This window comes from Pyrgilauda ruficollis, unplaced genomic scaffold (genome assembly GCF_017590135.1).
Source record: "Pyrgilauda ruficollis isolate IOZ18807 unplaced genomic scaffold, ASM1759013v1 scaffold320, whole genome shotgun sequence".
In the NCBI taxonomy this organism is placed as follows: domain Eukaryota; kingdom Metazoa; phylum Chordata; class Aves; order Passeriformes; family Passeridae; genus Pyrgilauda; species Pyrgilauda ruficollis.
In genome coordinates, this window is record NW_024524601.1 from 4547 (window position 1) to 30106 (window position 25560).

At 55.6% G+C, this 25560-nt stretch overlaps 1 long non-coding RNA gene and 1 pseudogene across 1 annotated transcript; one reads left to right on the forward strand and one right to left on the reverse strand.

The window, feature by feature from the left end:
* On the forward strand, nt 1–25560 carry LOC121357293 (annotated as a pseudogene).
* On the reverse strand, nt 11536–12723 carry LOC121357294. Its single transcript, XR_005955710.1, has 2 exons — nt 12595–12723; nt 11536–12495 (listed from the first exon to the last, which is right to left on the reverse strand). It is a non-coding gene; the product is annotated as an uncharacterized LOC121357294 (long non-coding RNA).

The following is a 25560-nucleotide window of genomic DNA, read 5'->3' on the forward strand; positions in this document are numbered from 1 at the left end:
GAGGGGAGGGGGATAGTCAAAGGAGGAGCAGGAAGAGGAGCAGAAGGAGAAGCACAAGTTTCCATCCTGCTGGTGACTAGGGAGGGGGAGCTCACCCCACATGTATCAGGGAGTCCTCCAGAGAGGTTCTTCTAGGAGAAGTGTTTGGAGTTTGCAGATTCCAGAATCATGATCGAAATATATTTGTGGGCCCTGGGAGGATTTGTGGTTTTGTGGGGGGAAAGTTTGGATCTTGCAGGACTCAAAAGCTGAATCACAGATTCCACTTTGGGGGGATATTTGGGGATCCACAAGATTATCACCAGGTACTGGTGGGAGGAGCACATCAGTCTTGGGGCCCCTCAGGAGGGTGGTGGAGGGGAACTGCAAGACCCCTGGAGTGGTGAGAGTGGAGAGGGGCAATCCCATAGGTGTTGGATCCACGGCATCCTGAAGGGTGGAGGAGAAGATTCTGGAGCTGGGGGACCCCTGGGAGACATGGAACTCTCTAATAGGGAGTCAGGGGAGAAGGGATCATTGGGACCCTCAAATACCCTGGGTCATCTGTAAGCAAGACCCCAGAATAGAGGAGCCACAGGAGCCCCATAAGCCAAGGGAAGGGAAACCCCAAAACCCAGAGTGGAGAAACAAGAGAGGTAAATCTCCTGTAAGGATTTTTTTTGGGGGCTGAACCTTTGCGTTTTGGAGATTTTTATGGACACAAAATATCCGGTCACTTCCTGAGAGGAACTTGGGCAGGAGATACCCCAGCCTAAGGTGAGCTGCAAGAAGGAAAGACCCCCTCTGTGCCAAAAAGGTGGCCCGAGGTCCAGTCAAAGCTCAGAGCTGGTGGAGAAGCCTCACAAGTGCTTGGAATGTGGGAAAGGCTTCAGCCGGAACTCCCACCTGGTCCGGCACCAGATGATCCACACCAGGGAACAGGTGGAACAACCCTACGAGTGTGGGGAATGTGGGAAGTCCTTCAGAGACAGCTCCAACCTGCTCCGGCACCTGAGGATCCACACTGGGGAACGGCCCTATGAGTGTTTTTTGTGTAAGAAGAGCTTCAGACAGAGCTGCAGCCTGATGGAACACCAGAGGATCCACACAGGGGAAAAGCCCTACGAGTGCTTGGAATGTGGGAAGAGCTTCGGGTGGAACTCCGTCCTGATCCGGCACCAGAGGACCCACACTGGCGAGAGGCCCTACAAGTGTTCCGAGTGTGGGAAGAGGTTTCGGAGCAAGTCCCATGTCCTCCTGCATCAGTGGACTCACACAGAGGAGAGGCCCTTCCGCTGCCCCGACTGCGGGAAGGGCTTCAACCGCAACTCCCACCTCACCCTGCACCGGTGCATCCACACCGGGGAGAGGCCCTACGAGTGTGGGGAGTGTGGGAAGTGTGGGAAGAGCTTCTGCAGTAGCTCTGCCTTGACCCAACACCAACAGAGGCACCAGTAAGGAAAGCCCTGCGAGTGGCCCAAGTGCAGGAAGAGCTTCATGCACTGCTCCTACTACATCCCCTGTGGAGACTCAGGTGCCTGCCAGTGGGGCTGTAATGCCTCAACTCTGGAGGGTTAGAAACAAGCAAAGAGAAACACCCCTCTGAGGTTAGGGTTAGAGGAGCCTCCCTCTCGCAGGCCTCTGTGGACACATGTAATGTGTTAAATTTCATTGGTTTATCCAGTTGACATTACCCCTGTTCAGCCCCTTTTTACCATATTTGTATCCCTCTAGAATGTTCTTCCCTCACCTGATCCTCATTGGCCCCAGTTTGCTGCAGTGTTCCATTCCTGTTATCCCATTGGTTCCCCTAGTTTGCTGCCCTTCCTCTGCACTATTTTTCCCTGTTTCCATTGGTTCTTGACCTTCAAATCCACCTCTTGTTCCATATTTAACCCTTGACCCTGCTGGGTCTTTGTCCCTGAGCCCTCTTCCTGGCAATAAAGGGCTTTTGGATCTCCAAAGAAAGACCTGTCCCTCCCCTCCTTCACCAGCTCCAGGCCTTGAAAGCGCAGGTTGCTCTCTGGGACTCGTTGAAGCGTGCCGCTTCAGTCTCCCACTGGAGGATCCGCAGTGGGTGATCCCCAGTGACCCCTGCTGGGAAGAGCTCTGGTGACCCCCGTTCTGCATGATCTCCATTTGGTGGGGGGAAGGTGTTGGAGAGATTTCTTTCCCTTCTCCTTGTCCTGCTGTGATTTGGTTGGTAGTAAATTCACTTCCTGTACCCTGGCTGGGTTTGTTTTGCCATGCTGGTGCAGAGGGTGGGATCTCTCCCGGTCTTTCTCTGCACTCCTGGCCCTTTCCTTGTATTTCTTCTCCCTGTGCCATTGCAGAGGGCAAGGACGGAGCAGTTTGGGTGGCTCCCAGCATTCTGGCAGGACCAGCCCAGCTCTGGGGTTCCAAGGGGCTTGTGGGGCTCCCCTGTTTGTGGGACATCCCTGCTGGAGGAGGGTGTCCCCCCTTGCTGCAGCCCCAGCCCTCAGGCAGCGCTCAGCCAAGCAGAGAACACTCTCAGCTGGGGCCTCATTTCTGGGCACACCTGAGCCCCTGGACCAGTCAATACCCATCTTGGGATTCACCTGAGTTCCTGAATATCTGGAAGCCCATTTTTAGAGCTGTTTTGGGTTTGCACAGCCTGTTTTTTGTAGCGGGGGTGCTCCAGGGGTGGGTTCTGAGAGAAGCTACTGGAAGCTTCCTCCATGTCCAGTAGAGCAATTCCCTGGTGGTTCCAAAGATGGAGGTGCTGGATGCAGAGATTCCCCCAAAGCCCCTGGAATCTCTTGAGGGTTTCTTGCAGAACAATGGACATGTGCACAAGCCAGCCTTCATCAAGACTGAGTAGAAGTCTGCAGCGGCCTTGAGGACATGGAAGAGGAAGAGTCTACTCAGAAGTAAACAAGTCCAGGATGTAAGGCAGGATATGAAGACAGAACTAAAAGCCACAGCAGAGCATATGAAGAAGGAAAACTAACCAGTTAGCTGACAGCTTGAGATGCGTGCACAGATAGACTTAACCAATCATGTATTAGCTTAGGGTGCATGAACAGTAGAACATGATATAAATGTAACCTATTTGAGCAATAAATTGATCAAATAGGTTACTTCACTTGATCACATTGATCATGGTGTGATGTCCCATTTTTGACCCTCCACAGAGGTCATGGGAATGCAGAGATCCTCACACTCCCAGTGCTTCTCACTTCATTCCCTGCCCCTCCCAGTGCCCTCCATCTGTCCCCCATCCAGTCCCTTCCAGTTCTCATCCAGGCCATCCAAGTCCAAATCTATTCTGCTCAGTTCAGCCCCAGTCCCTAGGATTCCCTCCCTCCCAGTACATTTCCAGTCCCTTACCAGTTCATTCTCATTCCTTCTCAGTTCACTTAGATCTGCCCCTGCCCTCTCAGTGCTCCCCAACCTGCTCCACTCACTCTTAGTGCCACCCCATTCCATTCCCAGTCCCTCTCAGTGCCACAACAGCCCTACACCCTCTTTCTCCCCATACCCCCCGTCTCTCCCTGCTCTTTTCCAGTGCCCCCCAGCATGTCCACCTCACTGGTGCCCTGGAGCTCCCAGGACAGCCCCAGCTGCCTACTCTGCTCTGTGATGGATTTTCACCTTGCACAGGTGCAGCTGAGGTGGTTCCAGCACCAGCAGGAGCTCTTGGGGCACATGCTGGCCCCTAATGTGGTCCCCAAAGGGGACTGGACCCACCAGCTCCTGGTGCTGCTGGAAATCTCCCCTGGCATGGGGTCACCTCCACTTGCCAGTGTGGACACCCTGGGGGAGCATTCCTTGTTTTTTAGGAGACACAAGAAGCTTCACTCAAAAAGCTGTTAGACTCCATTGGCTCCTTCCCCTGTTGCTATGTCTGTTCCTATGTCCCTGAGCCACTCCTTGTTGGGCGGGCCAAGGAAACCAGACCCGTCCCATGGAGTGGTGGCCCAGCCCGGAGTGGTGGCCCAGCCCGGGGTGGGGGGACAGGCCAAGCGGCCCAGACCCGGCCCATGGGGTGGGGTCTTTGTTCTCACGACTCGCCCCCACCATGCTGCCAGTGTCTCGGCAACAAGAGTGGCCAAACGCTTCTCCCCCCTCACCCCAGAACCACCGGCCCGTGTCGGCGGCTGGGAAGGAGAAAGTTTTTCAGTGATGTGAATCCCCATGATGGATTTGGGGTCCCCACTTGCCCAGGACAAACAAGTGCCGTCCACTCCCTGCTGCGCCGTTCTCCCCCGCGATACAAAGGAGTGTTGCCCAGCCCTGTGATCAGCGGCACCATCCACATTCCCTCGGGGCTCGGGATCGGAGGCAGCACCTACGGAGACTACTTCCCCCACGCCGCTGACGCGCACGGGGAGAAGCCAGGCATCCCAAACCCCAGCGAGAACCCCCCCTGAGCAAACCAGAGTCGGCCCGCGAAAAATGCCGTGCCCAGAAAAACACCGAGTTTCAAAGTGTTCAGCCAAGAGGCGCCTGCAAACAGCTGTCGAGGCACGCCTCGCCCGGGGGACAGGCTGACGGCGCCTTCCCACCGCAGGGCAGCCCGAACAACTCGGAGAGGGGCCGGGCCGGTGGGGCAGCGCCGCGGGAGCCGCCACCTGCGGCAGGGCTGCGGTTCTGTCAGCTGGTCGCCGTTCCAGTGTCATCCTTAGCGGGAACCGGGCCGGCGGGAGGCAGCAGGGGTGGCTGGGGATCGTCCCCAGCTTCACAGCAGCATCCTGAACGGGAGCCAGGCCGGCGGGAGGTGGTGGGGCGGGCTGGGGATCGTCCCTAACTTCAGCATTCTCCGGCGCGGGAGGCGGTGCCGTCACGGTCGGAGCCATCACGGGCTGCGCTGGAGGGGCGGCCGCCACCACCGGAGCCATCACGGGCTGCGCTGGAGGGGCGGCCGCCACCACCGGAGCCATCACGGGCTGTGCTGGAGGGGCGGCCGCGGGCGGGGCCCGCTGAGGCGGCAGCGCCCGCAGGGCTGGCGGGGCGGTGCCGCCGCCGCTGGAGCCGTGGGTGTCTGCAGCAGAGCAGAGCCCCTCGAACTCCTCACCATGACGGTCGTGGCGGAGGAGCAGGTGTCTCTCTCAGCCCTGGAGGGGTGGAGGAAGCGGCGGAATCAGCGGCTCCTTTTGCCCACGCTCCAGAGAAGCACAAACCCCTGCTCCGGGGGCGCCTCGGGGAGGGAGCCCGCGGGGACCCCCTCAGGGCGGCGCGGTGCCCGCCCGGCGGTGGCGGGACGGCTGAACGCTTCCTCCCAGCGATTTTGTCCTCCAGAATGGAGGAAAGCGCAGCATACACATGAAAGTGCCGATGCACCCCCGCCCTCCGGTCGTACCAGTCCCAAAAGTAGCGGTCCAGAGGCTACCAGGCTACAAAATTCAGGCAGGAGCTCGTGCCCATTGGAAAGCCATTGCGTCTGGCCCAGTCAAAAAACTCGTAAAATTCCTCTGAGGACACGAGAACTCCATGGTCACAAACCATGTGCCTCCATATCTTAAAAATGACTCTCTCTTCGGAAATCCAGCGCTGAAGCCTACAGACATTTATTCCCAAAGTCAAAGCCCACCCAGTCGGGCAGTGCCTGCCAGAACAGCTTGCACAGCCCCCGCCTTTAAGGCTGGGGGGCCAAACTCGGCCGGAAAAGACTGGGTCTCCGCCGAGGCAGTCGCAGGAAAGTGTTAATACCTCTCTGGGGAAAGCAGGCGGCAGTGTCCAGTTTCAGCGGCTGCTCGGGGTCCGCAGGGTCCTAAAGGCTGTCCACGGCTTCTCCCGTCTGTCCCGCCAAGGACCCAGACACGCTTCTGGGAAGATTCGGCAGATTCTTCTGTGCTCAGCCTGGCCGCGAACTCCGCCCAAATTCAGGGTGTTGGTTCCCAGCGCAGTCCAGGCTACAGCACACGTCTGCGGTCACCACTTACAGAATCAAAGGCGCCCATGACGAAGGAGAGGAATGATGCATCTGACTCCATGGATATCAACTATATACATTATGTCAAACTGAATTTGCCAAGCACTCTGCACACAACTGCACTCCACTGCCCTCCTCTCGTGACTCTCTCCTGACTGTCAGCAGACAGTCCCAGCTCACACACACACTTGGCCCTGACAGGCCAAGGAAACAAAACACCATCACTTTGGATAAACAATCTCCATATTAACATTCTACTTTTGCACAACACAGGCACAGCAAATAAGATAAGAATTGTGTTTTCTTTCTCAGATGTTCAGAGAATGTGAAACACAGAAATATTCTTGGGAAGAATTGTGCCTGGCTTTTCTTTGTGAAATGTTGCAACAGTTGGTCTTACCCTTCCTTATACCATTAATATACACACACCCAGCTACACCTTCCAGCCGTAGGCACAGCCTCCTGTCAGGCATCCCCGTGTTCCAGCATGGCTTCTCCGGCGGCTGTGGGTGAATTGTTGCATCCCCATGATCTCTGCATGCGGCATCTCCATTGTTGGAGGCACCACTGATTGACTCGGTGGGACATGAAGGAAGCTTCCAGTAGCTTCTCTCAAAACCCAGCCCTGAACCCTCCCTGCTAACAAAACCAGGACCTGCATACCCAAAACAGCTTCAGAAATGGGGTCTGAGATATCCAGGAGCTCAGGTTAACCCAAAATGGGGATAAAGATTTCAAGGGGCTCAGGTGTGCTCAAAAATGAGGCCACATCTGAGGGTGTTCTCTGCTTGGCTGAGCACTGCATGAGGGCTGGGGCTGCAGCAAGGGGGGACACCTCCTTCAGTGGTGATGTCCCACAAACAGGGGAGCTCCACAAACCCCTTTGAACACCCTGGGCTCAGCTGATCCGGCCTGGAAGCTGGGAGCCACCAAAACTGCTTTGTCCCTGCCCTCTGCAACTGCACAGGGAGAGGAAACACAAATGAGAGGCCCAGGAGCTGAGAGAAGGAAAAGGAGAGGTCCTGCCCTGAGCACCGGTACAGGCAAAACAGACCCAGCCTGGGAACAGGGAGTGAATTCACTACCAACCAAATCACAGCAGGACAAGGAGAAGGGAAAGAAATCTATCCAACACCTTCCCTGCACTCAATAGGGATCACACGGATCAGGGATCACAAGGGCTCTGCCCAGCGGGGGTCACTGGGGATCATCCAGCACGGATCCTCCCATGGGGATGGAGCTGGAGCAGTGCACGAAACTCTTCCTGCAATTGGGGTACTGGCATGGCTTCCCTTAGTTGTGCTTCCATTGGTGTGGGGTCAAGGCTGAGCTCTGTGAGAAGCTCTTCCCACACTTGGGACACTTGCAGGGCCTCTCCCCAGCGTGGATGTGCTGGTGGGTGACAAGCTTGGAGCTCGGGCTGAAGCTCTTCCCACACTCCCACACTCACAGTGTGTGGATCTTCTTGTCCTTGATGAGGTGGGAGTTCTTACCGGAAATCTCTGCCCAAATTCCAAGAACCTGTAGGGCCGTTCCCTGAGGTGGATCCTATGATGGGTAACTGTCGGAGTCCAGGACATCCCTCTGGACGCCCTGGATTGCTCTGAGACCCTGGCAGGAAGCCAAAAACACCTGAGTTTTCGATTTTGACCTATGGAACAAATTACCAACCTTGTATGATGAATTACAAGTCACAAAATTTTAAGTAGAATGATAATGAATTTATCACAGGGTGAAAAGTGGAATTTTGGGGATTTATAGAATAGGGGTTTAGGAGGCAAGATGGAGGGATTTGGGCATGCTTTGTCCTTCTTCCTTCTTCTTCCTAGCCTCCATCTTCTGTGTGATGCTGGCACTTTTGGATTGGTTTAGAGTAGAAGTAGACAGTCTGACATAGGTGATAGGTATTGGAAAATAATGGTAAATAAAGTACACATAGTTCATAGTATAAAATTTTGCCACCAGCCCAAGGGCGGACAGGGTGCCTCGGACAGATCTGCTAGGCAGACCACTGTGGGTCAGGAAAAGAATGTATTAGATAAGAGAAAATAAACAGTCTTTAAAATCAGGGCCAAGGAACTCTGACTCCTTCTTCGATCATCTGGCTGGGAAAAAAGAGACTTTCTACTGTTCTCAGGGTCATTCTGACCGCAGAAGTCCTGAGAGGTAAGCAGGTCAGACTTCCATATGAATCTCTTCGCACAATCTAAGCCCCAGCAGGGATGTTCCTTGGTTTGCATCTCCTGCTGCCGGATCAGCAGGAGCTCTGGCTGAAGCTCATTCCACATTCCAAGCACTTGTAGGGTGTCTCAGCTTGAGAGATGACTAAAAGAGGACACTCAGGAGTCAGTGTGGTTCCCTCTACAGGGTTCCGATAATCCCTTTCCACCAACAGGAAATGAAAATTAATAGATGAACATGAAAAAAAAACCTCCAACAGTTTATTAACAAACAGAATGACCACAAGGCAAGAATAATAATAAAAAAAAAAAAAGTAAATAACTGCTAGATATTAAGTTGTCAGCCCTTATCCCCCACACACACACCCTGGGACAAAAGACCCAAAATGCCAGAGACATCCCCGCTCCCGACACGGGGCACAGGTGGCACCGGCTTCTCCCCCAGGGGAAAAGCCAAGCCGGGGCTGTCCCGAAGGAGAGCAGAGCCCGGGGCTCGCCCGGCGCTGAGCTCCTCCCCAGCCGGGCTCCGCTGGCTCCCGGCAGCTGAGGCGGCGGCGCTGAAGCCTCGGGCTGTTTTCTCTCCCGGCTCGGCCCGCTGCAGCCTCTCCCGCCCGAGGAAAGGGAAAATCCTTTCTTTGCCTGGCCCAAAAGAGCTTTTCAGCCACACAGAAAACCACGGTGCGCACAGAGAGCCGCGGAAAAGCCGAGCAGCGAACAAGGAGCCTCTCCCGGCCCGGCCCGGCTCCCGGGGTTAAAGACACAGGAACCATTCTCTGGGCACAAAGCAGATGCTCATTGTGAAAAATGTGTATTTTATGATTGGCTTTTCGCAAGTATTAAAATTAATATTGTGTGTGTTATGTTAAAAAGTTATGCTGTATTAATTTTCTTAAGTATTAAATTAACTATTAAATACTGTCTTAGGTTATATCATAAAGTTAAAATAGAAACTATGCTATGTAAGATATTTGGTTAAGAAAGGACTTGCACTGGATAGACGCCACAGGACACCTTGGAATGTGCCATCACAGTAACTCAATCCAAGACAATTGCATATACAATAATCACAGGTCTCTCTCTATCTATAAAAGCACCTACTGAACTCTGGATACAGCAATGTGCACCAGGACAGGAGTGGAGAGGCTGAACAGACACCAGGGGAGATGCGGAATGTACGGACAGGGCAAACTCTCCAAGGGCTTTAACCTGATTCCCAGCTTTTCTGTGTTCCAAGAGCCTTGGCTACAGGATTTGAAAGAACTGGGATCTCAGCGTGAAAAGCAGAGCAGTCAGAACCAGACACTGCTGTTGGAGTATGTGACACGTTGGTGTTCGTGTGTCTGAGATTTAACACACAACAGACCTCCAGTGCTTCAGCAGCCAAACAGCCTGGTTTGTTGTTTCCCACCACCCTTGATGGGCAATTCAAAAACTCCCAGTGCTATACAGGCACTGGTCTGGTCTCTACACCTCCCAGGCTCCCAAGCAGTCAAATGCTTGCATTTTGGGAGGGTTGTTATTGGTTGGAACCTCTGTCAGTGAGCCCAGAGGCTGGTTCACGGAGCTGGGCTGGATTTCTTACTTATAACTGGATTAACACTTCTGCAACAAGTCTAGACTTGCGTCCTAGATTGCCAAGCAATGTGTATTCTGTTTACCATCTGTCAGAGCTATGGCAGTGGTCTTCTGTTAAGTGGGCAGTTTTCCTGATCTCTTCCACAACCAATCCTCCCTCCAGGGAGACACCTGCTCTTCAGGGGCCATTGAATGGCACTGCATGACTGAGAAGAATTACAGCATCCCACTGTGACATGCCCTGCCCAGAGGGAGCAGCCAAGCATTCCCAGCTGGATAGAACCTGACATCTTGGGACACCAGAACAGCATTTCTACTGGATTCCCAGAGCAGCAGCTGCCTCTTCCACTGCATCTTCAGAGGAAGACTACACCCTTCTCTACAGCATCCCTGCTCCAACAGAACCACACCTGCTACTCCAGGAGGACTGCAGCCACCATTCCAATTGGACTGCTACCAACAGCCTGACCCACAGGGTGCCAGGTTGTATTCTGACTCTGTCAGTCTTCTTTTGATTTAGTGCATTGTTTATTTTATTATTTTCTTCCCTAAAAAAAGAACTGTTATTCCTGCTCCCATATCTTTCCCCGAGAGCCCCCTTAATTTCAAATTTATAGCAATTCAGGAGGGGCAATTCAGAGGGAGGGGAAACTGAGCAATTCAGTTTCCAGCTCAGGGGAGGCTCCTGCCTTCCTCAGGAGACACCTGTCTTTCCAAACTAAGACAACTTGTCACGTGTCAGATTTGAAAATACATTGAATAAAAAACTCCATTATGCACAAACTTTCCCAGCCCATCCCTCCTGGTATATAACAAAAAGTGATTAATCTCATTTTAAAGGGGGAAAATATTGTAAAATGAATGTAAAAACTATTCCCTCATAAAAAAAAAAAAAATTCACGTTAAGAAAATACAGAATAATGAAGTGTGAAAAAAAAGAAGAAAACATACTGTCATGTCTCAGGCATTTGGCTCCGAGCCGGCTCAGAGCCGGGCTCTGTCTCCCAGGTGCCCAAGTCCCCGGGCCAGCTCTGAGCAGCCTCTCCCGGCCTCCCAGCCCGGCTGTGTCCCGGCCGTGCCCCGGGCAGGCACTCGGTGTTTCTGCGGTGCCCCTGCCCCGCTCGGCTCCCCGTGCCCCGCAAAGGCGCCGAGGCTGCGCTCGGTGCCCCTGGGTGTCCCTGCGCCAGGCAGTGACGAGCCCGGTGCCCGGCAGAGCCCCGAGGACACCCAGGGACACCCCTCGGGCCCGGCCTCCCGCGGGACACGGAGCCGCTGCCCACCGGCCCCGGCACGGCCGGCCGAGTCCTCCTGCCCCGAAGAGCCCGGGCTGAGCCCCAGGGCTCGGCAGGGCCGGGCTGGGGCTGTCCTGGGATGCCGAGAGAGAGAAATGCTTCCCGGGCATCCTTCTGGGAAAAGCTGTGAGAAGCCCAGGGAAAAGAATGAAAACAATCTACAGCGCATGTTCTGAACTCCTGTTTCTCACAAGAAGGTGTTTCTCATAACAAGGTGTTTACAAAGGGTGGTTTCTTAATAAGCCAGTGGTGATGGTGTGTTGATTAAAGGACCAATAAGGGCCACCTGTGTCAGCACAGAGTATTAAAAGGAATGGGTTCCTAATAAAATTGTTATCACCCTTCTGACCTAGAGTTTGTGTCACTTATTACCCGTTCCTGACTCACTGGTGACAGTGGCCAAAGCCTCCCAGGGCTCTGGGCACCGCAGGGGCCACAAGGCCACAGGGCCGGGGCTGCTCCGTGCCCGTTCCACTCTGTCCCTCCCTTGCTGGGTGCCGGCTGTGGCCCTTTGTGACACGGGTCCCTGCCAGGGCCCTCGGTGATGTGGGACATTGTGGGGCTGTCATGAATGAGAGTGACTGAGATTGCTTAAAAATCAGTGGCAAGGGCATGAGCAAAAGGCAGATTTAATGTTTAGCAACAAAGCACAACAAGTTCATTGGCAAGATTCACTCTACTGCCCATAGGAGCACTAAGGCACAAGGGAAAACAAGCAACAAAAAATCCAAACAAAATGAAGACAACCAAAACAGAAATGCACTGAGAACTCTCTAAGAGAGAGTGAGTGGGTGTGTGTTGTGTTAGGTGAGTGGTACAAAAGACAGTGTGGGCAGGGATTAAAGGAACACAGCCTAAAAACAACACTGAGCAACACTTCAATTTCTACTTTAATTTATAACTTAACTGATACCTTAGTGCTAGCAATTCAACAGAGCAATAACACTTAGCATTTAACCTAACTTACAGCTATAACTTCCACATTCTACTTAGCAACTTAACAGAAAAACAAAACTTAACTTATAACTTATGTTTAACCAATTAGCAAAAGAACAACATTTGGCAGCATTTAAGTAAGCTCCTAACTATAACTGAACCTTGCTAACAGGCCTAACTTAGATATCCAAGGTACTTAGACATCTAAGAAAGCAGTATTTCTCCCAGATTTCCTATAGCATATGTGCGACTTTAGGGGGGTCCTGGCACCTTTTGGGGTTTGCTGGATCCCCCACTGGGGTTCCTATCAAGGTCCCTCCAGAGCGGGGTGACACGGGGGAACACACGGGGGTCCCCATTCCCCATCCATCCCGGGGTCAGTTCTGCTCCCTCCCCCTCCAATCTCGAGACCCCCGCGGGGTCCCCCCAGTCCCTCCCCAGTGCTCCCCATAAACTGGACTGGGTTTAACTGGGAAGCTTTACTGGGAACACTGGGAGCAGCTGGGCGGGGCAGAGTGACAGCGGGGCTGGGGGGACACACGACCCCCCCCCAAAATCAGGGCGGGGACGGAGCGGGGGGTCCCGGCCGGGCCCGAGGCCACGGGGAGGGGCTGCGGCCGGCGGCGGCTCAGGAGCTCTGTGGGCAGAGAAAAGGGGGTGACACCGGGCTGGGGGCCCCGGGGGGAGCACACACGCTCCGGGGGAGGGGGGACACGACCCCCGGACCCCCCCTCACCTTCTTGCACAGGTAGAAGCCGACAGGAGGACAAAGCGTGGGCGCTGGGCCCGGGGGGAGCACGAGAAGTGCGGGAGGAGAAGGAGGCGGGAAGAGAAAGGAACGGGAGAAGGGCCCGGATAAGAGAAAGAGGAGAAGGAGGCGGGATTAGCAAAAGGAGGACGAGCGGGAGGAAGAGGAGGGAGAGAGGAAGAGGAGGAGCAGGAAGAGGTGGAGAAAGACGAGGGAGGAGAAGAAACCTCGTGCTGGGCTCCCGCTGCTCTGAGCACTCCGGGCCCTGCAGCGCCGCCTCGCCCTGCCCCTCTCCGTCCCGCGGGTCAGCTGGGAGGGGAAGCTCGCCCCGGATATACCGGGGGGTTCCTGGCGGGCTTTCTGGGGGGTGGGTATTTAGAGGAGGACTCCAGAGGTAAACCACACGTGTCCGTTGGGCGGATAACGGGGTTCCCGACCGGTTGGGGGTTTTTGGGAGGGGCGCAGGTGGTTGCTGTCGGCAGAGCGCGGGCGGGGGGCTGCGGGATCCCCGGATCGTCCCTACGAGAGATCCTGGAGAGGGGGAGAGCAGGAGCCACGGGACCCCCATCAGCCCAGGAAGGGGGACCCGCGAAACACCAAAGTGTGAAGATCACAGAGGGGGAACTCCTGGGAGGGTATTTTGGGCTGAATCTTGGTAGTTTGAAGACTTCTATGAACACAAAACACCCAGTGACTTCCTGAGATGGACTTTGGTCAGGAGGAACCCCCATCCCAAGACACTCAGTCCTTGTTTTTCCCCCAAACCAGGATCTGTAAATCCCAAGCTGTTGCCAGATGGAGGAGGAGGAAAAGCCCTGGAGATATCGCACAAGGAGGGGCTGCAAATCCAGCCCAGGGAGCTGCAGGGAGGAAAGAGCCCCCCTGAGCCAGAAAGGTGGCCGGAGGCCCTACAAATGTGGGGAGTGTGGGAAGAGCTTCAGCAAGAGCTCCGGCCTGGTCCAGCACCAGGTGACCCACACTGGGGAAAAGCCCTATGAGTGCTTACAGTGTGGGCAGAGCTTCAGCTGGAGCTCCAGTCTGACCAAGCACCAGAAGATCCATAGCGGGGAATGCCCCTATGAGTGCTTGGAGTGTGGGAGACGCTTCAGTGTGAGGTTCTCCCTGATACACCACCAGAGAATTCACACTGGAGAGCGGCCTTTTGAGTGTTTGGAATGTGGGAAGAGCTTCATCCACAACTCCAGCCTGCAGAGCCACCAGAAGGTCCATACTGGGGAACGGCCCTATAAATGCATGGAATGTGAGAAGAGCTTCAGCAATAGCTTTTGTCTGGTTCGCCACCAGATAATTCACACGGGGGAACGGCCCTACACGTGTAGAAAATGTCTAAAGAGCTTCAGTGACTACTCCAACCTCATCAGCCACCAGCGGCTGCACTCTGAGGAACGGCCCTACAAGTGTGAGGACTGTGGGAAGAGCTTCAAGCTCACATCCTACCTCAGCCGCCACCAGAAGATGCACAACAGGGAGAGGCCCTATGAGTGTCCCAAGTGTGGGAAGAGGTTTCGGATCCGTGCCCATCTCCTCCAACATCAGTCAGCACACATAGAGGAGAGGCCCTTCTGCTGCCCTGACTGTGGGAAGGGCTTCAAACGCAATGCCCACCTCTCCACCCACCAGCGCATCCACACTGGGGAGAGGCCCTACAAGTGTCCTGAGTGTGGGAAGAGCTTCTGCAGGAGCTCTCGCTTGACCCGACACCAAGAGAGGCACCACTAAGGGAAGCCCTGTGAGTGCCCCAAATGCAGGAAGAGCTTCGTGCGCTGCTCCAGCTCCATCCCCCATGGGAGGATCCACGTTGAATGATCCCCAGTGACCCTGTTGGGCAGAGCCCTGGTGATCTGTGGTTCTGGCTGGGGGTGCTTCACATCTTCCTGTCTCCTCATGGGCACCTGGATGAATGCAGGGGCAGAAACATCCATTGGGATGCAGACTGAGAGTAGGAATCACATACTGATGGCCCCTGGAGATCCATGAGGATGCAGAGATCCCCCTGCAGCCCCTGGAGCAGCCCCCTGGAGAAGGGGGATACCTGAGAGGAGCCTGTAACCCCATGGGAGACCCATGGACAGACGGGTTCCTGCTGGAGCAGCCTGTCCTGGAAGGACTGTTCCCATGGCAGAGTGGCCCACGCTGCAGCAGCTGGAGGGGGCTTGCCCCATGGGAAGGACTCAGGTTGGAGAAGTTCCTGGAGAACTTTCCTGTGGGAGGGACTCCAGTACTGAGAAGGGAATGATTCCTGTCCCTGAGCAGAGGGAGAAGCAACGGGGAGATGAACTGAGCACGGCCCCATTCCCTGTCTCCGTGGACTGTCGGAGTAGGAGGTGCAGCTGGAAGGAGGGAAGGGTGGGAGAAGGTGTTTTGAAGGGGTTTTCTTCTATTTCTTATTATCCTGCTCTGAGTTTGTTAGCAATAAATTCAATTAATATCTCCAGTTTCAAGCCTCTTTTGCCCATGATGATGTTTGATGAGGGATCTGTCCTGGTCCTTACATCACCTCCTGAACCCCTGGTTAAATTTTTTCTCCTCTGTCCGGCTGTGCAGGGCAGTGAGAGCGGCTTTGGTGGGTGCGCGGCATTGGGCCGGCATCACCGCACTCCAATGGGACATGTCCTCGTGTGGCCCTGGGCTATGGTGACACTGTTGCTGTTGCTTTTGGCTTTCTTATGAATTTATCTTTTGCATTAAATGCTTGTGAAGTGCCCCCGCTGTCCCTCGTGTTCCCCTGGCGCCGGCAGCCCCGTCCCTTCCCTGCTCCCCCTGCCACGCTCCATCCTGGCTGGAGGAGCCCTGGAGCTGCCGTAGGGGCCGTGGGGCTGCCCCGGGGGCTGCGCCCCGAGCCGGGGCCCCTTCCCAGAGCTCCCGTTCTGCCCTGGAGCCTGGAGCAGCCAGCGAGGGCATCAGCTGGGACGGCAGAGAGGCGCTGCTGGGGGGTCCCACATCAGTTCTGTTTGGTTGGTAGTTCCCAGCCTGGGGAAAAATAATTTCAGGAGTTTTTTGCTAAACCCTGTCCCATCCTCTGCTCAGCCGTAGGGGTTTGGGGTGGTTTTCCCTTTTTGGGGGAAATCAAAGCCATGTGGAGCTGAGCCCTGGGGCAGCCCCGAGGGAGAAAGTGTGGGACTGACTGGGACCGTTCCTCCCCTCCATTCTCACCAGTCAGCGCTCAAGGACAAGGAGTGATGGGAGAATCAGCTGGGTGAGGTGCAGGTTGGGTAGACGGGACAAACTGCCCCAGCCCTTGCAACGTGCTGCTCTCCCAGGAAATGTTGAGATTTGCACACCTGGAATGTCCTGGCCTGGGCAGGAGGCTGAGGAACCGCTGCTGCCCTGAACCACCAGGAGCTCGGGGTCACCTGGAGCTGGAGGCACTGGGAGCTGTGGCTGAGGCTGGGAAGGAGCAGGGACACACCTGCAGCCCTGAGCTGCAGGAGCTCAGCCCGGAGCAGGGGATGCCTGAGAGAGACCCCGAGCCTCTCTCTTCAGATTTCTCTCTCTTCAGCCTCTTTCAGATCTTCCCCTGATGGGAGGCCCCTGCAGAGCCATGGAAGTGGCTCCTGGCGGGTCCTGTGAGCCCGTGGCGGATCCCCCTGGAGCAGCCCATTCCCAAGGGACTGTGTCCCGTGGAAGGGACCCCAGGCTGGAGCAGGACAAGGATTCTTGACCCTGAGGCTGTGACATGGCCTGGTTGTGACCCCCATCCCCTGTGCCTCTGGGTGGGGAGGAGGGAGGGAATCTGGGAGAAAGCAAAGACCGGGAAGCAGGCAGAGGTGAGGGGAAGTGTTTATGGTAGGATTTGGTTTACTTTTCCTTCTGCACTGACGTGATTGGCAATTGTCCTGGTTTAAAAGATAGGTGTCTGCCAAGGAAGGCAGAAACCTTCCTGGAACGGAAAAGATGACCCCCTCCCTCCAAAATATTATACCTTTGAAATTATGGAGCTTTCAGGCACAGATATGGGAAAAGAAATAATAGCTCTTTACTAGAATCTTTACTAGAATATATATATATATTTGTATATGTATATATATGTATATGTATATATATGTGTGTGTGTATATATATATATATATATAAAATAACAACACGGACAAACAAGACCACAGACAAACAGCACCACAGACCAACAAATCCTAATCCCAGCCCTTTCCCCCCATCGAGCCCAGATTTCCCCTTTGGTGCAGTTACAATCGTGACCGGACGGGGACACCGCTCCTTTGGGGATCCCCGGGTCAGCGACCTGTCCCCGCACCGCCCCCCCAGCAGCGAAGGCAGGCGGGTCCCATCGGGCAGCGCCGGACCTGGTGCCACCCCCGGCAGCCGCAGGGACGGTGACAAGGGGCAGCGAGGCGACAGCGCAGCCGTGTCCCGGGAAACGGGCGCCGCTCCCCGCACACGCGTGAGCGCTCGCTCTCCCTGCCATCCCCGGCCCCTAGAGTCCCGGAGTGCACCGCAATACCTCTCGAGGTATTCCTGCAATTCCCGAGAAAAATTTCCCCCCAGACAGAGAAGTCACCCCCCAGCCAAGCCTTCCAAACTCTCCATTCTCTGGCTGAGCCATTCCCGTGGTGTGTGAGAGTGCGTGGCCATTTCGTTTGTTTGCCCCTGTTTATCTCCCCTCTCTCCCCCTCACTGTTTTTTTCGTTCAAGTAGAAGATAGGATAAGAAATTGGCTGACCAATTGGGAAAAACCCAAACATTCAAACAACAACAACAACAACAACAACAACAACACCTTATCCCCAACAATAATAAATTCAATTAATTTCCCCGAGTCAGACGTATTCTGCCCATGAGTGACCTCTCCCTGTCCTTACCCTGACCCTGGAGCCTCTCCTTGTGTTCTGTTCCCTGCCCAGCCTCAGGAAAGCAGTGACAGAGTGGTTTTGGTGTCACCGGGTACCCGGCCAGACCCAGACAATCCCAATAATCGCTGCAATAATTCGCTCCAACATTAACCAGCCCCACGGTGGGTCCAGCTGCAGGGCCAGGCAGCTGGGAAAAATGGGACACAGGGAGAGGTGTGGTGCCAGTGGGCGAAATCTCCTCCCCCTGAACTGTCAGGGGGAGGAGGAGGGAGAATCTGCTGCAAAGTAAAGGGGAGAGAAGAAAGCATAGGGCTGGAGCTGGGGAAGGCCGTGGAGCAGCCGGGGATTTTCCTTTTTTGCTCTGTGGGGTGGAAGGGAGCGGTGTAAAATCTGTCAAGAAAAAAAGAGGAGAAAGAGCAGGTGATGGAAAGCGCTGACAATTTGGATTCAATTTACCTGTCTGAAATACAAACGCCAACAGTCTCCGAGCAGTGACAGATGCCCACGTGTGATGTGTGTGCCCTGCCGCTCCCCCGGCTGCAGCCCATCTGTTAAAACCCCAGCAGCATCTCCCGGGGGCTGCTTCGCTTTTTGGGGCCATTCATGGCAATTGCGCGGGGTTTTTTTAACTTTGCTCTGTTTTTTCGAGACAAGAGGGACCCCGTTGTGGGGAGGCCCCGCGTCAGGCGCCTCTGGGCTGTTTTGAGGCAGGGGGAGCCCAGAGCAGCAGTGCGGAAAAGGGCAGGGGAGCAGGATTTATAAAGGGGCTCCGCGGGGCCGCCTCTCTGTGGGGCCGAAGCCACCCCACACTGTGATCGAAGCCTTGGGGCGGATTCCAGTGAAAGGACTCAGCAGGATGGGTGTAGGAATGGTTATAAAAGGCAAGAGCCTCGCCGAGCTTTGCAGCCGAGGAAATCCCACCTGGGGGAGTTTTGCTCTCTGTTCGTGATGTGGCTTGAACACAGCAGAGAGCAGAGCCAGGAAACGTCACCGCCCATTTGTGCAGGCGGTTGTTGTGCAGCGACGGCGGCCCCGGCTCCCACATCCTTCCCTGCTGGCTCCCACATCCCCGACCTGGCTCCCGCATCCCCACCTGGCTCCCCCATCCCCGACCTGGCTCCCGCATCCCCACCTGGCTCCCACATCCCCGACCTGGCTCCCGCATCCCCACCTGGCTCCCACATCCCTGACCGGGCTCCTGCATCCCCACCTGGCTCCCGCATCCCCACCTGGCTCCCGCATCCCCACCTTGTTCCCGCATCCCCACTTGGTTCCCGCATCCCCACCTGGCTCCCGCATCCCCACCTGACTCCCGCATCCCCGACCTGGCTCCCACATCCCGCCTGAGCGTTTCTCCCGGCCCCCAGATCAGAGTTTGGTGGCTTCTCTCTAGCAGATCCACTGCAATTCCAAGCTGCAGTCCTGAAGGATGATTCTGCTGCTCCTGATCGTCCTACAATCGCCAGGTCTCTCCCTGAGGTCCATCTGGGACCTGCGGCTCCAGGAGGGAGCCCAGATCACGCCCGGGGTCTGTCAGCCCCTCCCGGCCTCCGCGCTGCCCCCGGTGCTCACCGGGGCCGGTCCAGGCAGAGCCGCTCAGCCATGTCCAGGACATGGGATGGAGAAACGGTCACCTTGCCGGCCAGGGATGACAGAGCCCATTTTGGGGTGACCATCCATGGCCCGACAGTGTCACCACTTCTTCCTCTCCCCCAGGAACTCCCGAATGAAGCCCTGCGCTACCTCTGGATCAGGCTCTTAGTGCCCGCGGCCGGGACAGGCTGGACGTGGCTGAACGGCTCCTGCGTGGACTGGCACCGATGAGCACTGGGGGCAGCGCTGGGGGCCAAGGGGACACCCCACTGTCCCCCGAGGGACGCCCACGGGTGACTCGGGCTCCCTCCTGCACCCGCAGGTTTCAGGTGGACCCCAGGGAGCAACCGGGAGATTGTGGGGCGATCAGTGGCAACAGAATCCTTCCTCAGGACTGCAGCTCGGCTTCGCAGCGGCTCTGTCAGAGAGAAACCACCAAACTCTGACCTGGGGGCCAGGAGAGATGCTCAGGGGGGGATGTGGGAGCCAGGTGGGGATGTGGGAACCAGGTGGGGATGTGGGAACCAGGTGGGGATGTGGGAGCCAGCGGGGGCAGATGTGGGAACTGCTGTCGCTGCACAACAACCTGCACAAATGGGCGGTGACGTTCCCTGGCTCTGCTCTCTGCTGCGTTCAAACCACATCATGAACAGAGAGCAAAACTCCCCCAAATGGGATTTCCTCGGCAGCAAAGCTCAGCGAGGCTGAGCTTTTTTTATACAAACCAGTCCTTCTGAGTCCTTTCACTAGAATCCGCCCCAAGGCATCAATCACAAGATCTTCAGTCGCTCCCTCAGAGCGGTGCTGTAACATGAAATTGGCATTGGACACCGCAGGCGGCCCCAGCCTCTTCTTCCTCTTCTTCCTCCGGACGGGATTGAGCCCCTGCCGCCACCCGGCTCCTTGTGCCGCTCTCTCGGGATCTCCTCTGGTCTGGTTGGTGTGATTGGGAAGATCCCGAGGTGTGTCTCTGTTAAAAGTCTCTTTTCCCCACCCCAGCAGCTGAAGAAGGAGTCGAGAAGTCTTCAGCTGTCTTTCTCAGGGTTGTTTATTATTTTTTATCTAAAACACTTTCTGTCTGGCCTGCCAAGGTCTGTTCTGCAGGTCTGTCCGAGGCACACTCCCTGCCTCTCGGGCTGGTGCTATCTTTTATGCTAAAAACTACGTATACTATGTGTTTACAGTTATTTTCCAATACCTATCACCTATGTTAGACAGTGACTTTCTACTCTAAACCAATCTGTGAATGCCAACATCTTCCTGAACATGGATGCCAGGGAGAAGAAAGAAGGAGGACAGGGCACGCCCAAATCCCTCCATCTTGGAACCCCTGACCCCCATGTACAGAGTTCCAAACCCCCCTGTACAGTGCTCCAAAATTTTTCCCTTCACCCTCTGATTGCTACTACTATGCTACTTAAACTGTTGTCACCTGTAATTCTTCATATAACATTGGTAATTTGCTCCAGGAGTTGAGATCGAATTCCCAGGTGTCTTTGGCTTCCTGCTGGGTTCTCTGAGCCCCTGCCAGGATCTTGAGCCATCCAGAGCATCCAGAGGGATGTCCTGGGTTCCGACACCGCTCCTGCCCCGCGCCTCAGGGCCGAGCCCAGGAGCGACCGCAGGGTGGGGAGGGACCCGCTGGACAGGGCAGGGACCGAGCCCATGTGGAGCTGAGCTGTCATCTCGAAACGAGGGAATCCAACGAGGGTGCTGGGACTTCTGTAATCTCAAGGTGTTACTTGGTACTTGACACTTTCATTTTGGCAGTATGAGGCCCTTCAGCAGCAATGTCTCTCCCAGCCATTAGTTTCTGGCTCAGAACCAGCTTGAAACGTGGACAAGAAACCCAAAGTCCCAGCTGAAAAAGCTCTGCCAATAACTTCTTTTTTTTTCACAATTATATTTATTATATATTAATTATATTATATTTTTTATATCAGATATGTTTAACCTTTTTTTTATTTTTCTATAATCCCGTGTTTATTCTCTATTTACCCCCTCACCTGCTGCCGCTCCGGTGCCATCAGGCCCTGGCTTGAAGGGAAAGCACAAAACCCTCTGGAAATAAAGCTGGTCTGGGGAAAACCCTGCAGGGGGGATTGAATCCCACAGACAGCGCTGGCTGAGAGTTGGAGATTCCAAATGCTCCGAGGGGCTGGAGGGAACTGCGCTGGGGCCTCGGGGCCTCCCTGGGGGCACCTCCGACACTCCCAAGCAGAGCGACCCCTCCCACCCCCCAAAATCTGCAGGTTTGGGTCAGCTGAGGAAAAGAGCTGGAAAAGGGACTGGAAAGGGGATGGAGCTTGAGAGGACCCCTCAGCCAGCACCCAGAAAGGAGGGGCTTTCTGCAGGAAAGCCATAGGAAAATCGTCCAGAAAGCAAGAAAATAATGATGAATATTTTAACTCTTTCCACTCCTGTTTCCAGAAGTTCCCAGCCGGGTCCTGCTGGGAGGAGTCAGAGGTGGGGAGGGGACTCAGAGCCTCATCGGGGAGAAAAGTTTATTTGGGGTGAGGAAACTTTTATTGTGGGGAGAAAATGTAAATGGAGGGGATTTGAATGGGAGGGGATGATTTGAACTGGGGAGAGAAAATGAAGTTGGGGGAGGAGCCCCCCAGCCCTGGGCCATGTCCCGAAGGTGCTGCCAGCGGTTCTGCCCCGCTCCGAACCCCCAGGCTGGAGGTGTGGAGCTGCCGCTGCTCCCCAGGAACGGCATGGGATAGAAACTCCAGTCAAGCTTTTATGTTCCCAGTCATTCCCAACAAGATCCCAGCTGCCCCCAACATGGTCCCAGTTTCTCCCAGTCAGGCCCTGTATGGTTCCTTCCAATCTCAGTCCCTCCCAGTAGGAGTCCAGTACGACCCCAGTCACTTCCAGTATGAACCCAGTTACTCCTAGAATGTTATTTGCCCACATCACGGTCTCAGTTGCTCCAGTCATGATCCCAGTACGAGTCCAGTCACCCCCAGTATGATCCCAGTAATTTCCAGACACTCCCAGTATGAGTCTGATTTAAACCCTGTTACCCCCAGCATGATCCCAGTCACACACAGATACTCCCAGTATTATTTAAGTCACTCCAAGGATGACACTGTCAGTCCCACTATTACCCCAGCATGGGCCAGCTGCTCCCAATAGGATCCCAGCTGCCTCCTGCATTTTTCCAATTGTGCTTTTTCACCACTACTATGGTTCGAGTCATTCCCAGTACAATTCCAGTCAGTCCCAGTATGATCCCAATCATGCCCAGTATATCCCAACAGCACCCAGTTGCCATCAGCATGATCACAGTAGCCGTCAATGTGGCCCCAGTATATCCCAGTATGATCCCTGCTGCCCCAAATCCATTCCCGGTGTGTCCTGGTCCTGGTGTATCCTGGTGTTCCAGTCTGCCCCAGCCCATCCCAGCCTGTCACATTCCGTCGGGGCCCTCCTGGGAAGCCGCGGCCGATTCCGGGATCCTGCCCACGAGCAGCCGCCCAGCCGCCGAAAGCTCCCTCAAGATGCTGATGGGGATCGGGGGCTCCGTGTTGGGCTTCGTCTTCCTGGCGCTGGCGCTCGGCTTCTACCTGTGCAAGAAGGTGAGGGGGGATCCCGGGGGTCGTGTCCCCCCTCCCCCAGAGCGTGTGTGCTTCCCCCGGGGCCCCCAGCCCGGTGTCACCCCCTTTTCTCTGCCCACAGAGCTCCTGAGCCGCCGCCGGCCGCAGCCCCTCCCCGCGGCCTCGGGCCCGGCCGGGGCCCCCCGCTCCATCCCCGCCCTGATTTTGGGGGGGGGTCGTGTGTCCCCCCAGCCCCGCTGAGGCGGCGTTGGGAATGAGGAGCGCGAGGAGCGGTGCAGGAGCAGGACAAAGAAGAGGGAGAGAGGAAGAGGAGGAGCAGGAAACGGAAGAGGAGGAGGCGGGAATTCTCCATCCCGGCGCCCGCCGCGTCCGCAGCAGCTCCGGCCCCTGGATCTCCCCCAGTTCCCCCGCAGGCCGCAGGTGAGCAGGGAGGGGAAGCTCGCCCCAGATAACCGGGGGGTTCCTGGCGGGTTTTCGGGGGGTTGTGGCTATTTGGAGCTTGGAGGAGCCCAAAGCCAAACCGCAGATGCCCCTTGGTGGATAATGGGGGTTTTCCTTGGGCCGTGGGGACGGGCGCAGGTGGTTGCTGTCGGCAGAGCGCGGGCGGGGGGCTGCGGGATCCCCGGATCGTCCCTACGAGAGATCCTGGAGAGGGGGAGAGCAGGAGCCACGGGACCCCCATCAGCCCAGGAAGGGGGACCCGCGAAACACCAAAGTGTGAAGATCACAGAGGGGGAACTCCTGGGAGGGTATTTTGGGCTGAATCTTGGTAGTTTGAAGACTTTTAGAGACACAACATGCCTGGTAACTTCCTGAGATGGACTTGGGTCAGGAGAAACCCCCATCCCAAGACACTCAGCCCTTGTTTCTCTCCCAAACCAGGATTTGTCATTCCCAAGCCGTGGCCAGATGGAGGAGGAGGAAAAGCCCTGGAGATTCCGTACAAGGAGGGGCTGCAAACCCAGCCCAGGGAGCTGCGGGGAGCAAAGAGCCCCCCTGAGCCAGGAAAGCGGCCGGAGATCCAGGCAGAGCTCGGAGCTGGTGGAGAAGCCTTATGGCAGGGAGAAGCCCCACAAGTGCTTGGAATGTGGGAAGGGCTTCAGCCAGAGCTCCAACCTGATCCGGCACCAGGTAATCCACACTGAGGAACGGCCCTACACCTGCTTGGAATGTGGGAAGGGCTTCAGACAGAGCTCCCACCTAACTCGGCATCAGGTGATCCACAGTGGGGAAAAGCCCTATGAGTGCATGGAATGTGGGAAGAGCTTCAGGTGGGACTCTGACCTCAACAAGCACCACAAGATCCACACTGGGGAACGGCCCTATGAATGTAGGGAATGTGGGAAAAGCTTCAGCCAGAGCTCCAGGCTCATCCGGCACCAGACAATCCACACTGGGGAACGGCCCTATGAGTGCAGGGAATGTGGGAAGCGTTTTAATCGCAACTCCCATCTCATCAGGCACCTGCGCTGCCACACTGGGGAGCGGCCCTACAAGTGCTTGGAGTGTGGGAAGAGCTTTAGACGGAGCTCCAGCCTGAACGTCCACTGGCGCATCCACACCGGGGAGAAGCCCTATGAGTGTCCTGAGTGTGGGAAGAGGTTTCGGACCACCACGAAACTCCTCCAGCATCAGCCAACACACGCAGAGGAGAGGCCCTTCCACTGCCCTGACTGTGGGAAGGGCTTCACCCGCAACTCCCACCTTGTCAGCCATCAGCGCACCCACACCGGGGAGAAGCCCTACAAGTGCTTGGAGTGTGAGAAGAGATTCAGCACAAGCTCTGACCTGATCCAGCACCAGATCATCCACACTGGGGAACGGCCCTACGAGTGTGAGGAATGTGGGAAGAGCTTCAACCGCATCTCCAACCTCAACACACACCTCAAGATCCACACTGGGGAACGGCCCTACAAATGTGAGGAATGTGGGAAGAACTTCAGGTGCAGCTCCCACCTCATCAGCCACCAGAAGATCCACACTGGCAAACGTGAATGGCTGTATGAGTGCTTGGAATGTGGGAAGAACTTCAGCACTAGCTCCGACCTCATTAAGCATCAGAGGATCCACTCTGGGGAGCGACCCTATGAATGTGGTGAGTGTGGGAAGAGCTTCAGCCAGAGCTCCAACCTCATTCGCCACCAAACAACCCACACCAGGGAACGGCCCTATAGGTGCTTGGAATGTGGGAAGGGCTTCAACCGCAACTCCCACCTCATCAGGCACCAGCAGATCCACACCAGGGAGAGGCCCTGAGTGTGGGAAGAGCTTCTCCAGGAGCTCTCACTTGACCCAACACCAACAGAGGCACCACTAAGGGAAGCCCTGTGAGTGCCCTGAGTGCGGGAAGAGCTTCATGCGCTGCTCCAGCTCCATCCCCATGGGAGGATCCACGTTGGATGATCCCCAGTGACCCCCACTGGACAGAGCCCTGGTGAGCCCATTCCAGGTGATCCCTGTTGGGTGAGGGGAAGGTGTTGGAGAAATGTCTTTCCCTTCTCCTTGTGCTGCTGTGATTTGGTTGGTAATAAATCCCCTCCCTGTGCCCAGGCTGGGTCTCTGATGCCCATGCCACTTTTGATGAGGGACCTCTCCCATTCTTATCCCAACCCAGGAACTCTTGGTTAAATTTTCTCTCCCCTGTGCAGCTGCAGGGAGCAGGGACAGAGTGGCTTTGGTGGGTGGCTTACATCAGGCCAGTGTCACCCAGGCCATGGGCACCCGTGAGATCCCAGTGTGGTTCTGCGTTGCCCCCTCCTCCTCCCCAGGCTGCAGTGTGATCTGAGAAATGTTTGTTAGGTCTTTCCTTGGAAACAGTACCTGGGTTTTGCTCTTTGCAAGCTTATCAGAAATGATGTCTGCTCCCAGGAATTGCTAAAAGGCTCCTGTTTTCCTTATGGAAAATATTCCTTGGAAAATTTTCCTTGGAAAATAGTCCTCTTGCCTGAATGGCACAACATTCCTTTCTCACA